At 35.8% G+C, this 13,540-nt stretch overlaps 1 protein-coding gene and 1 pseudogene across 1 annotated transcript in view; one reads left to right on the plus strand and one right to left on the minus strand.

The window, feature by feature from the left end:
• MNAT1 (MNAT1 component of CDK activating kinase) overlaps positions 1-13,540 on the plus strand; it is a 231,720-nt gene that overhangs the window by 169,199 nt on the left and 48,981 nt on the right. The gene's annotated exons all lie outside the window — the stretch shown is intronic.
• LOC108593503 (small ribosomal subunit protein eS24 pseudogene) lies at positions 292-770 on the minus strand (annotated as a pseudogene).

Genomic DNA, 13,540 nt, shown 5'->3' on the forward strand with positions numbered 1-13,540 from the left:
AAACTTTGGGAGGGCAGAGTGAACATGGGTAGCAAATCAAATTTTAGTTTATGAAACATTTTTGAAGGGAATAATGGTTTTGGAAGGAAAATTACCAATAAGATGGTAAAATGTGGATTAGATGACCAGCCAGGGTTGGCTCATCATTCTGAAATATTTCAAAGTGAGAGAAGATGCTGATTGAGTCTATGTAGGTTTGTTTTTTATTTGACTGAGAGCAAGGTGCTATTTCAGGTAATTTTTTTTTCACACAAAAGTTTTTAGTTTATTAATAAGCTTCTCATGAAAAATCCACAAAGGCCATAGATAACATCATTGCAGCACCTTTACTCCTTCGGCTTTTTGCCAGCACCAACATTGGCCTTTGCAGTCCCCCTGACTTTCTTCATTCTGTTCTCGTGTTCCTTTCGTTGCTTTCTTGAGGTCTTTTTCTTTTCATGCAGGCCATGTCTTGCAAGTCTATGTTTGGGTTCATTTTTCTTTGCATAATCCAGGGAATCATAAATCATGCCAAAGCCAGTTGTCTTGCCACCACCAAAATGAGTTCTGAATCCAAATACAAAGATGACATCCGGTGTGGTCTTATACATTTTGGCTAGTTTTTCCCGAATTTCTATCTTAGGCACTGTTGCCTTCCTGGGGTGGAGGACATCAATGACGATTTGTTTCCTCTGAAGTAGTCGGTTGGTCACGAACTTTCTAGTGCAGATAGTTACTGTGTCGTTCATGATGGCGGCCTATCCTTAGACAGCTGAGGAGGAAAAAAGAGCTATTTCAGGTAATTTTTAATGCAGATGGCTGTTCTTGGATTCTGCATGTCTTAGTGTAAGTTTTTTTTACTCTGCCCAGCTTCTAAACCTTAGCTTTTTGTTCTACTATTTACCTCTGTATTTCTAAACAACATAATTATACTGCAGTTCCTTGGTTTCCAATTTTATAGCTGTCTCTTGACTTCCTAGTATGAGAGATGAGGATTTAGCCCTCTAAAACCTCTTCCCTACCCTTATTTCACTTGCCCTATTATCTCTTAATGCAATTATATTACATTTTAAAAATTGAGTCAGTATGCCTTATATACATGGTGAATATGAAAATCTTGTTTTCAGCTGAGCCATGTATTTTACTCTGATTGTGTTTCTTAGATTACCCATAATGGTTGCCTTGTTTTTTCTGTCTCTTCACATTTTTCCTTTAGCTTTAATTAGCATCTTGCTCACCTCATCAAACCCTAAAATCTATCCTATCTAGGGCTATGGAATATGAAAACAAAATAGAATCTCACCATTTGTTGCCTCCTGCTTTGTTTTAGCCTCTTTACCCAATGTAGACATTTCTTCCTGCTGCTTTTATCCCCTGGCCTTGTGTTTGAAGGCATGAAGTACAGCTGCTTTGCTAATTTGTGATGGGTTTAAGCATCAGATTTTGTGGAATTGGTACTTTTCAAATGTTTTAAAAATATTTTGCCAAGGAGTGGTTAACTGTCTTTAGATTTAGGTGAAATTCAGAGGCATGGTGGCTCATGCCTTTAATCCCAGCACTTTGGGAGACTGAGGAGGGTGAATCACTTGAGGTCAAGAGTTCAAGACTAGCCTGGCAAATATGGTGAAACCCTGTCTCTACTAAAAATACAAAAAAATAGCTGGGTGTGGTGGCAGGCACCTGTAATCTCAGCTACTCAGGAGGCTGAAGCAGGAGAATTGCTTGAACCTAGGAGGCAGAAGTTGCAGTGAGCTGAGATTGTGCCATTACACTCCAGCCTGGGCAACAGAGCAAGACTCCTTCTCAAAAAAAAAAGAAAGAAAGAAAGAAAGAAAAAGAAATACAGACTTTAGGCTGGGTGCAGTGGCTCATGCCTGTAATCGCAGCACTTTGGGAGGCCAAGGCTGGTGGTTGATGAGTTCAGGGGTTCAAAACCAGCCTGGCCAAGATGGTGAAACCCCGTCTCTACTAAAAATACAAAAAAAAAAAAAAAAAATTAGCCAGACGTGGTGCATGTGCCTGTAATCCCAGCTACTCAGGAGGCTGAGGCAGAGAATTGCTTCAACCCGGGAGGCTGAGGTTGCAGTGAGCCGAGATCATGCCACTGCACTCCAGCCTGGGTGACAGAGCAAGACTCTGTCTCAAAAAAAAAAAAAAGTTCAGTCAACTTTCATATTTTCTACCTTGAATTTAACCTCAAACATAATTTAAAAAGAATTGAAAGGAGGCAGAAGCAATAGTATTCTTACTATTTACTGCATTCTTTGGTACCCACCTCTGCATACCAGAGCGAGAGAAGAAGGAAATTCAGATGGCTTGGGCTTGCTAGTGAGAGACAGAAATCTTCCCAGTAATAAGACAAATTTGGACAGCTCTCATCTTCCAACAACTGAGTCAACAGCAGGAGGGTATTTCATGGAGCTCTGTGGTAATTTTTCCATGAAGCGGCCCTTCTTCCTTAGGAATGCTTAGTTGTTACCTTTATCCTCTCATTTGTTAAAGTTAACATTTATAGCTTGATGGTAGCTCTATCACTTCCATCTGTTCTATGAACTTGTCTACTGTTCTTGCTTTGAAAGGTGGTTTTGTTTGTTACAAATAATTTTTCTATTATCATCTTAACCCTCAACTTTAACATTTAAAAATGACATACTGAAGAGCCATATTATCAGTGTTTTTTAGATTGTTGGTTATATACATTTAAAAAAATAGAATAAAATAAAAAGTAAACTAGCCAAGGGCATTGTGTAAATGTAAGCATTGGGCCAGGTGCTATGGCTCACGCCTGTAATCCCAGCATTTTGGGAGGCTAAGGCACAAGGATGTCTTGAGCCCAGGAATTTAAGACGAGCCTGAGCAACATAACTAGATCTCGTCTTTACAAAAAAATCTAAAAATTAGCCAGGGATGGTGTAATGCACCTGTGTTCTCAGCTACTGAGAGGCTGATTGAGGTAAGAGGATCACTTGAGCCCAGGAATTGGAGACTGAAGTGAGCCAAACTCATGCCACTGCACTCCAGCCTGGGTAACAGAGCAAGACTCTGCCTCTAAAAATCAAACACAGGCCAGACGCAGTGGCTCACGCCTGTAATCCTAGCACTTTGAGAGGTGGAGGTGGATGGACTGCCTGAGCTCAGGAGTTCCAGATCAGACTGGGCAATGTGGTAAAAACACATCTTTACTAATATACAAAAAAATTAGCCAAGTGTGGTGGCATGTGCCTGTAGTCAGTCCCAGCTAGTCAGGAGGTTGAGCCATGAGAATTGTTTGAACCTGGGAGGTGGAGGTTGCAGTGACCTGAGATCATGGCACTGCACTCCAGTCTGGGCAATAGAGCAAGACTGTGTCTCCAAAAATATAAAACATTAAAAAAAATTTCCCCCCAAAATAAAAATTAAAAACAAATAATAAAACTGTAAGCATTGGCTTGTGAAACTTTTGTTTTAGTTATATGTGTGTGTATCTACACACTTGTAGTGGGTTTTCATGTAAAGTATATTGTTAATTATGTTAAGAAAAATTTGACAAATGCTGCTTTAAACACATAGAAGTCACCACTCAAATTGTGTCTAAAGTTTAGGGAATGTACTTTTAAGGTCTACGAGAAATTATGTATGAGCAGAGGTTTGCATAGCCTCAGACAAATGGAGAGGTCCTCTGACTTCTATCTTGTTTAATGACTATCCTGATGAGAATATAATATTTTGTTTTGTCCTTAAAAATACATATTTGAGGGTTGGCAAATGGGCATGAGTGATTTGCTTTGAAGTGAAGAAAATGTTCTGAAGGTAGGTACAATATTATAATGCTTCATGGAAATTTCAGTTTCTAACCCTCATTTTACCGGGAAAGATAGTCATTCCTATTTATTATCTAGGTCCAGTGAACCCATTTGTTAAATAATTTTACATTGTTTTTATGAATAAGCAAAGCGTAGAAAACAACTGTATTAGAACATTTAACAGAGATTTAAATATAATGCAAATTTTTATTCCATGTATTCTTGATTTAGAAGGTGTCTATACCCAAAATTGGCAGTGCCCTTCGAATGCAACTAACCACTGATCAGTGGTCACACATGAACCTGGGACACATGCAACTTGTATATACTGAATCCATATTTCAAATACATCTCTAATAGATTTGATTTTTTTTGTTTGTTTTTAAGACGGAGTCTCGCTTTTTTGCTCAGACTGGAGTGCAGTGATGTGGTCTTGGCTCACCGCAACCTCTGCCTCCTGGGTTCAAGTGATTCTCCTGCCTCAGCCTCCTGAGTAGCTGGGATTACAAGTGTGTGCTACCACACCCAGCTAATGTTTTGTATTTTTAGTGGAGATATCATTATCCGAGATTTTACTTACATGATTATTTAGAGGGCTACTTTCTGTATCCTTACACTCTCATTATCCAACATATATTCACCTAAGAATAATGAAATGCCTTTGTCTTTTTTTCCTTTCCATTATGGATTGAAAACAGAAAAATCTCGATTTTTTTTTTTTTTTTTGAGACGGAGTCTTGCTCTGTTGCTCAGGCTGCAGTGTATTGGTTTGGTTTTGGCTCACTGCAACCTCCTCCTCCTGGGTTCTAGTGATTTTCCTGCCTCAGCCTCCTGAGTTTCTGGGATTACAAGTGCCCACCACTATGCGTAGCTAATTTTTTTGTATTTTTAGTAGAGACAGAGTTTCACCATGTTGGCCAGGCTGGTCTCAAACTCCTGACCTCAAGTGATTCCCCTGCTTTGAAGCCTCCCAAATGCTGGGATTACAGGCATGAGCCACTGTGCCCAGCCTTATATTCTCTTAAGAACTACTTTCAAGTAGAGATGACTTTATTTTTATTAAATTTGTAGAAATTGTATTTCTATTTAGAGAGACTAATTTTTTTAAAGGAAAATTAATGAGGAGATTGAGTTTTTAGGAAATTATTAGACATGTGTAGCTTAATGACTCTTTTAACCTTTAAAATGTAAAACATGTTGGCTCTTGGGTTAAAGTCCCCTGGTAATTTATTGTTATCATGTTCTGTGATTGTAATCTAAGTTTCTCTTCTTTTTCTGTCCCTTTATTAACTGAGATATAATTCATGCTTTTAATTTCTCTAAGTCCTTCTACCATTAATTTTCCAACTAAATTAATCATAGGAAACATTACAGTAAGGAAAACATAAACCTAAGATACATTAGATTTTATAAAATCTACTGGAGGTTGTCATTTTCTCCTATTTTCAGAAATAGAGATTATGATAACTTAAATTTCAAGGAAAATACATACAATATAATGTATTAAGACATATTAGCTCTTTCTCTTGAAGTCTTTCCCAGTTATCTTGGAGTCAAGTGTATCTGTTAAAATAAATAATTCATTGGGTATTCCTCATTATAAAGGTAACATGTTTATAGAAAAATTTTGAAAATATAGGCAAACAGAGGAAAAATTACCCATGTTTCTACTCTTGAGTTATTGGTTTTTATGATATACAAAATCATAAGCCATAAGTGGTCTCTGTTCTTAGGAAATATATACCCATCACCCCTGTGCTTTTTTTTAGCACTTTATTAAATGTCACCTCTCTTCCTCCTGGTTTGGTGTGGCACTGTCTTAAGTTAGGAAGCGCTGTTACTAATTCCCAAACAAACAGTTCAGCAGATAATATCTAGATAGTTGATTCTGATGGAAAATCAAAATATATTTAAACGTTGCTTCTAATCGTATTAAATTGTTTTAACACAATCAGAATGCCCAAAGTAATCATTATTCTGACTTGAAGGTAATATTGCCATGGTTGTTTCTCTATATAACTGGTTTTAAATGTAAAAACATAAATCCTAAAGAGCAGATATGGAAAATGGGGATGGTTTTCATTTGCTACAATTTCCTGTAAGACATGGCTCTAAACAAGACCCATATTTACACAACTCAATATAGTTTTACATACAGTGCTGCATTCAGCACATTTTAAAATTCTTTAACTTCACTTTTCAGTCATTGGTTTAATACTTTCATAGTAAATGTATTTAATAACACTAGGTGAAGCTTGAAATAATTTTTGAATAATTTTACAGTAGAAACACCAGTTAAATCAACCTTTTGGTAATAAATGTCGGAAAAAAAGTAATTATTTTTGCTGCCACCGCAAAATCAATTGTGTAACTGTTCTTTTTAAACTGAGTTTTACATTACTAAATTCTAAACACTCCTGTAACTTGTCAGAAGCAGGTTTTGGTTAATAGATATTTTCAGTGATGTAATGGGAACTTTTGGCAGTGAGTCAGAATATAATGGACTGTGATTAATGTTTTAATAAGTAGTTTTCTATTGCTCATGATGTAAAGGAGAAATGGTTTCCTGCTTGGATTGATAGGAGAATAGCAGGTGTGCATATAGTGTTTTTAAAAAAGAGTTGGGATGCTATTCTTAGAATAACAGTAACATTTTTATTTGGTTAAAAGTTACTATTATAGGAGATACATATGTTACCACGGAAACCTAAAATTGATTTGGAACAATAAAATTAGGAAATTATTATCAATATATCTAGTTAAATTTTTTATTTTTTGGCCTTTTGTTTTCTTTGAAGCTTTAACTTGAGGTCTCTGATCTTAGTTCTTACTATAAACTGTAAGGAAATCAGGGATCTGTACAGGATTTAGGATGTTTCTGAAATAATAAATTTCCTAAAATTTTCTCTAGGAGAGGGAGAGGGGACAAAAAAAAGAAAAAAGAAAAACTTTCTCTAAAAAGTTTTTATCTTAAGGCCAGGAAGTACAGATTGTTAGTCAAATGGAATAGCGATCAAGTAAGATTTCTTTATTGGAAAGGCCACAAGTTCAACATATAAACTCAGTAGTTCAGAAATTTGAGGTTAAACCCAGGAGATTTTTGTGTCAGTCTTGGAATTTGAGAAAGTTTATAAAGATGAACTAGCAGAAATATTAGTATACCAGACTTGAGGGTTTCGTTCACAGTTTGCTTTTATTTTATGTGATTTAATTTTGGCAACTTATATGCAGTAAATATCTGTTATTTTGTTGTAGGTGAAGAGTCCTAGGGTTCAGTAGATATATTCTACTCGGGAACAGTACTTTACTACCACAGATACTTTCTTTCCCATATTTGTGAATAAAATTGAGCATTTATTCAAATGTACACTTTTCTGAAATACAGTTTATGGTTTTCATTCCTGTCTCAAAGGGATCCTGATACCCAGTAAAGGACCTAGAATAGTGGTCTCAAACCATATATCAGAAACACATAGAAGGTTTACTAAAACAAAGATTGCTGGCCACTACCTTGAGAGTTTGTGATTCAGTAGGGCTAGAGTGGGACTGCAGAATTTCATTTCCAACAAGTGCCTAAGTCATGCTGATGTTGATGGTTAAGGACTATACTTTGAGAACCTCGAGTTTAAATGCCTTCTAGATCTTTTCCTATTTTTGTTATTATACATATTTAACAAAAATGCTTATGTTACATTATTGTTTTGCTACCTCTCTTAACCTACTATATCTTGACTATCTTTACATTTTATACTTTACATTAACACTTTAAACGATACCTTTTTATCCATTGCATCATTTAGAGTATTCCATATGCTTTACATTGATACTTTTAATGATACATGTTTATCCATTGCATCATTTAAAGTATTTCATAACATAATTATTTAACCAGTCCTCAATTAGACATTTAGTTCAGTTTTCATTTGTTGTTTCTATAAATAGAATGTTGCTAAATTTTTATATGATCTTCTAATTATTTCATTAGCAAAAATCCCTGGATTAAAGGATGGATATGGCATGGTACAGGGGCTCACACCTATAATCCAAGTACTTTGAGAGGCTGAGGTAGGCAGATTATTTGAGGCCACGAGTTTGAGACCAGTGTGGGAAACCTCGTTTCCACAAAAAAATACAAAAATTAGCCAGATGTGGTGGTGTGCACTTGTAATCCCAGCTACTCTGCAGACTAAGAACCAGGACTACACTCCAACCTGGGTGAAGAGTGAGGTATGGTGGTGTGCACCTGTAATCCTAGCAACTCTGGAGGCTAAGAACCCAGGACTGCACTCCAACCTGGGTGAAGAGTGAGACTCTGTCTCAAAACAAAACAAGAAAAAAAATAGATGTATTTATAAGGCCCATTTGAGGTCTAAATGACTTAACATCTGGCACTTGAACACTAATGAATATTATGACTGCCACTTTAAAAGAGGCAGAAGAAATTTAAAAAGTAAAACAAAAAGTTTGTTTCAGGAGACAAATGTTTTACCTCTAACTGGTTCAAATAGTCTAGTTTTTAGTTATGAAAACATTTTTGACCTGTAGATGTTTGTAAGTCAAAAACATTTATGGCAATCATTCTAACTGTAATGAAACTTGTAGAGAGTAATAATAACCAGTCTTTTGTTGGTTTATTTGCTTTGGTGATATTTGCAATGCACTTTATTGGTATGTCACATACATGGAAAGTTTATAATTCACCACAGAATTTATATTACTATGTTTCTACTAGTATTAAAGAGCTTTTCACATTCAGTGCCTGTTTTAAAAATTATATATAGTTCTGTATGCCTTGAAAATGGCAAACCATGGTATAGATTAAGGTGAGGAAGCATTTTTTCCCTCTATTTAGAACTATAATAAAAAAAAATTGAGACATTGGTTTTTAATTTCAAAAAGAGAAATTAAATATTTATTCATCTACTTTCAAAATGAATAAATAAGAATATATATGTGAAGTCTTTCTTCTGTACTCTAGAACTAGCCACACAAATAACATCACCCTCCCTGACTCTCCAAAATACTAAACCCATACTGAGAAAACTAGTCTGAAAGAGAGATCCACAGATGACATCACTGAAAGGTGTCCAACATTGTGGTGTTGGGTAAAGCAAGGCAGGGAATGGGTGGTTGGATGAGGGCAACAGCTGACAATTTGACACAAATTAAAAGTAGGTACTAGATCAAATTCAGTCTGTCCTGTTACATTGCCCATTTCTAGAATGCGTATTTATAACATGAAATTAGCTCACATGTGAATGGTAAATAGTGGAAGGATATATGTATAATGTAGATTCTATATCAGAAGTTATTTTGTTTGCACATGATTTTTCCCAGTAAGTAAATGTGTTGCATTATCAATTAATAGCAGCTGAACTCAGATGCAGTTGGCTCTCCACTCATGGGGTCTGCATCCATAGATTCAACTAACAGCAAACTGAAAATATTTGGGGAGAAAAAGGATAGTTGTGCCTGTACTGAATGTATACAGACTTTTTTCTTGTCATTATTCTTTAAACAATATACTATAACACCTATTTACATAGCATTTACAATATATTGTATTAGGTATTATATATAACCAAGTATATGCTCTACATTGTACTAGGTATTATAAATAACCAAGTATATGCTCCCTGGTGTCCATGTGGATGAAAAATAAGTAAATAAATAAATAAGTATATGAGAAGATATGCACAGGTTATATGGAAATACAGTGCCATTTTATATAAGGGACTTTAGCATCTGTGGATTTGGTATCCTCGGAGTGGGGTTCTAGAAGCAGTCCCCCACAGATATTAAGGGACAACTGTATATGGAAACAAAAACACAATGGGATGCATCAAGCAAGAGAGGAATAAAGAGAGTGCTGCACAGGATATCTAGTTACACCATGTTCTTCCTTTTGGCTTAGTTATGCCATGTATTCTATCTTTTAAGTGCTTCTTGTAGAATTCTTCCCAAGTTTCATGCATTTTGCTCATTTTCATAACTTAGCAATCTTATCCCTTCCTTACAGTTCTTTCCATCAAGTTACATTCACTTTTTTCTTCCATTTCTCATAAAACCCATACCTATTTTATCGTCTATTTATTTGGAACTTAACCCAGCTTTAAAAAATCAATTATGTTAATACTTTTTGGAGGAATGATTAATGTTTTTGTTGGGTCCCTGGTTAATTTATCTGTCATGTTTTTAAGATTCATACTGTAGATTTTGTATGGACTGCCCCCTATCTCACTTGTAATTTTTAAGTTCACATTTTGGCAGAATATAAGATCTTTCAAGAACAATTATGTTATCATAGACATGCCAGAGTAACGTTATAGAACTATGGATCATAGAGTAGGCTCAGTCAGAAGCATTGTAGCACATAGAATTGCTCAGTGTAAGAGGACATCTTTTGATGGAATTCATTCATGATTGTGGACTTCCATCACAGTACTGTTCATTTGGCCCTACTAGCTGGTGAGAAATCCCCAGTAGTTAAAAGGTCTTCTCCATTTGTGAGGTAAGGTCATTACCTTGGAAATCACCTTTACTCTATCCACAAAGAGTTGTTAAAAGAGATATGAAAAAAACCAAAGTGCTTTTCCTACTCTCTCACACCACATGGTACAATACTTCTGACACCAGGTGTTATGGGGGTTTTCCCTCACACCAACCAAAGCAGTTCTCAGTAGACACCAACTAGGTGTCCTCTAATTCTGCTCAGTTCTGATACTGTCTACCTGAAGATAGTATCACATACCACAGGTTGAAGGCTCAGTTCTATAAGACTGCCCTCCACTTCAGATGCCAGTCACAAGTAGTAGGTTGTTACCTATACTTCTAACCAAACCAGATATAAATCGGGGGTTCCTACAAACGTGTCAGTTTTGATTAATTTGCTAGGGTGGCTCACAGAACTCAGGGAAACACTTTATCCATCTATTGTAAGGGATATTACAGAGAATATACATAAACAGCTAGATGGAAGAGGTGCATAGGTGAGGAGCACAGAACTTCCATGCCCTCTCTAACATGCCACCCATCCTCCAGGGACCTCCACATATTCAGCAATGAAGAAGCTCATCCAAACTCTGTCATTTTGGATTTTAAGGAAGGCTTAATTATGTAGGCTCAATAGGTTATATTGTTGGCCATTGGTGATTAACTCAACCTTCAGCTTCCTCCCTTCGCCAGAGATCTGAGGGTGAGGCTAGAAGTTCCAACCTGCTAACTGCATGGTTGGTTCTCTTGGTGAACCAACCCCATCCTGAGGCCATATAGGAACCCACTAGAGTTGCTTCCTTCAAACAAAAGATGCTCCTATTTCCCAGGAAATTCCTAGGGGTTTAGGAGCTCTGTGTCAAGAAATGGGGTCAAAGACCAAATATTAGAACAAAAGATTCTCCTTGCAACCCTATCTATAAGTTTATTAGCCTGTGCCAAAGACCAATATGTATAGTTTTTATTATTTCAAAGTTAATTTATATGTCAAAAGGAGAACCATAGCTTCTGACTTGATGTGGGCCTTTCTGAGAGACAGCTCCTTTATCAGAGGTCATCCTTTGGGACCTATGGCTTCTTTGGCCCTGTAAAAGGCACTCAGTCTGGGATACTGATTTGGGCTTAGACACAAAGGGCAGGTATCCAGAGTCTATGAAGCTCTACCCAATTTGGTTAATTTTAGTGTGCTACTGCCAAAGACTTAAAGCTATTTTTAAAAACTTTATTAAAGTGTAATTTACATCCCACAGAGGTAACCCATTTTAAATATGTGATTCAGTGATTTTTAGTAAATATACCAAGTTGAACAATCATCACTACAATCAGGGCCAACTTCATGTATGTGTAACCAGTGCAGTCTCACAGGGCCCCATGTCCAGAAGGGTGCCCTGAATTCACAAGGTGGCCTGTACTTAGAGTTTAATACTCTGTGATTGTCATCTTAAATTCTTAATAATTTTATGTTTAATTTTTTTTCATAAGTAAAGTCTGATGGGACAATTGAATATGCTCTAGGGACTTGGAACCACGTGTTCTTCCCTTTTTGAAACATGTTCTCGGCCACCTTTTTTCTGTTTCTGCTCGTTGCGGCTGCCTCTACCCACAGTGGGGCTATGGACACAAGGAAGGTCAGGACTGGATGTATGTGCCTTGTGTGCCTCAGAGGGTCTGCATTTACTCAATGAGTATCTCATGACTCAGGGAATACAACATTAAATAGGTACCATGACAGGTTAAGAGAGAAACCCTAAAAAGAAAAAAAAACATTTTCCTGCTTTTGAAATAAAGTGCCTACATTTTCATTTTATACTAAGCCTGACTACAACCCAGTTTTAGAACCTTCCACAACCCCAAAAAGATCCATCATGTCAGTTTATGGTTAACCCCTTTTCCCATCTCCAGACTTGGGTAACCACTCAGTTTTTTTTGTCTCCATAGACTTGCCTATTCTAGACCTGTGATATAAATAGAATCATAAGTATGTGGTTTTTCTGTCTGGTTTCTTTCATGTTTCTGAGGTTCATATTGTAGTGATTGTCCATGTTTCATTTCTTTTTATTGCTGAATAATACTCCATTGTATGGATATACTACACATTATCTACTTGCTTATCCATTCATTAATTGATGGACTTTTGGATTATTACCACTTTTTGGACACTTAATAATGCTGCCATGAGTATTCATACTGTTTACATGTATGTTTTCATATATCTTGGATATATTATTAGGAATGAATGCTGGATCATGTAACGAATTTATATTTAACTTTTTCAGAAACTGCAAAACTGTTTTACACAATGGCTATACATTTTACATTCCTACTGGCATGAGGGTTTCCATTTTTCCACATCCTCAGCAATGTTTATTATTGTCATTTTTATTATAACCATTGTTGTGAGTAAAATTTGGTATCTCATTGTGGATTTAATTTGTATTCCCTCATGGTTAATGATATTGAGCTTCTTTTTATGTGTTTATTACCCATCCATATAGTTTCTTTGGTGTAGTATCTGTTCAGATCTTTTGTTCATTTTAAAATTGGGTCATTTGTCTTAAGTTACAAGAGTTCTTTTTGAATGATGTGACTTTTTAAAATAAAAAATTAATGATCAGTTAAAAATAAATGTCATTTTACAAGGCACTTGCCATATATATATATATATATATATATATATGTAATTCTTTATATGTTCTGGATATCAGCACTTTATTAAATATAATTTGTAAATATGTTTTCCTAGAGTGTAGTTTGTTATTTTATTTTTTAATGATGTCTCTTGAAGCATAAACACATTGAATTTTGATGAAGTTCAGCTTACATTTTTCTTTTTGGATCATCCTTTCGGTGTTGTACCTAAGGCACTTTTGCCTAACCAAAGGCTATGAAGATTTCCTCTTATGTTTTCTTCTAAAAGTTTATAATTTTACCTCTTACATTTGGGGCTCCGATTCATGTTAAATTAATTTTTGTATGTGGTGTGGGGTAAAGGCCTAAGGGTTTTTTTTTTTTGCACAGAGATACCCAATGGTCCCAGTACCATTTGTTGAAAAGAATATTCTTTCCCTATTGAACTCCCTTTAAAGCCACGTGTTTTGCATATTATTCCCAGTAGTTCCTAGTATAAGCAAAGCTATATGATTATTGAGTCCTGAACTTTTTCTTGACCTGATTGCCTTTTCCGGAATTACATATTTAGGTTTCAGCCTATCTGTAATATTAATAGTGAGCATTAGACAGAGGTATTGTCTAATTAGCTCTGAGGAATTTCTAATTTTAAATAAGAA

Source organism: Callithrix jacchus, chromosome 8 (assembly GCF_049354715.1).
Source record: "Callithrix jacchus isolate 240 chromosome 8, calJac240_pri, whole genome shotgun sequence".
Lineage (NCBI taxonomy): Eukaryota > Metazoa > Chordata > Mammalia > Primates > Cebidae > Callithrix > Callithrix jacchus.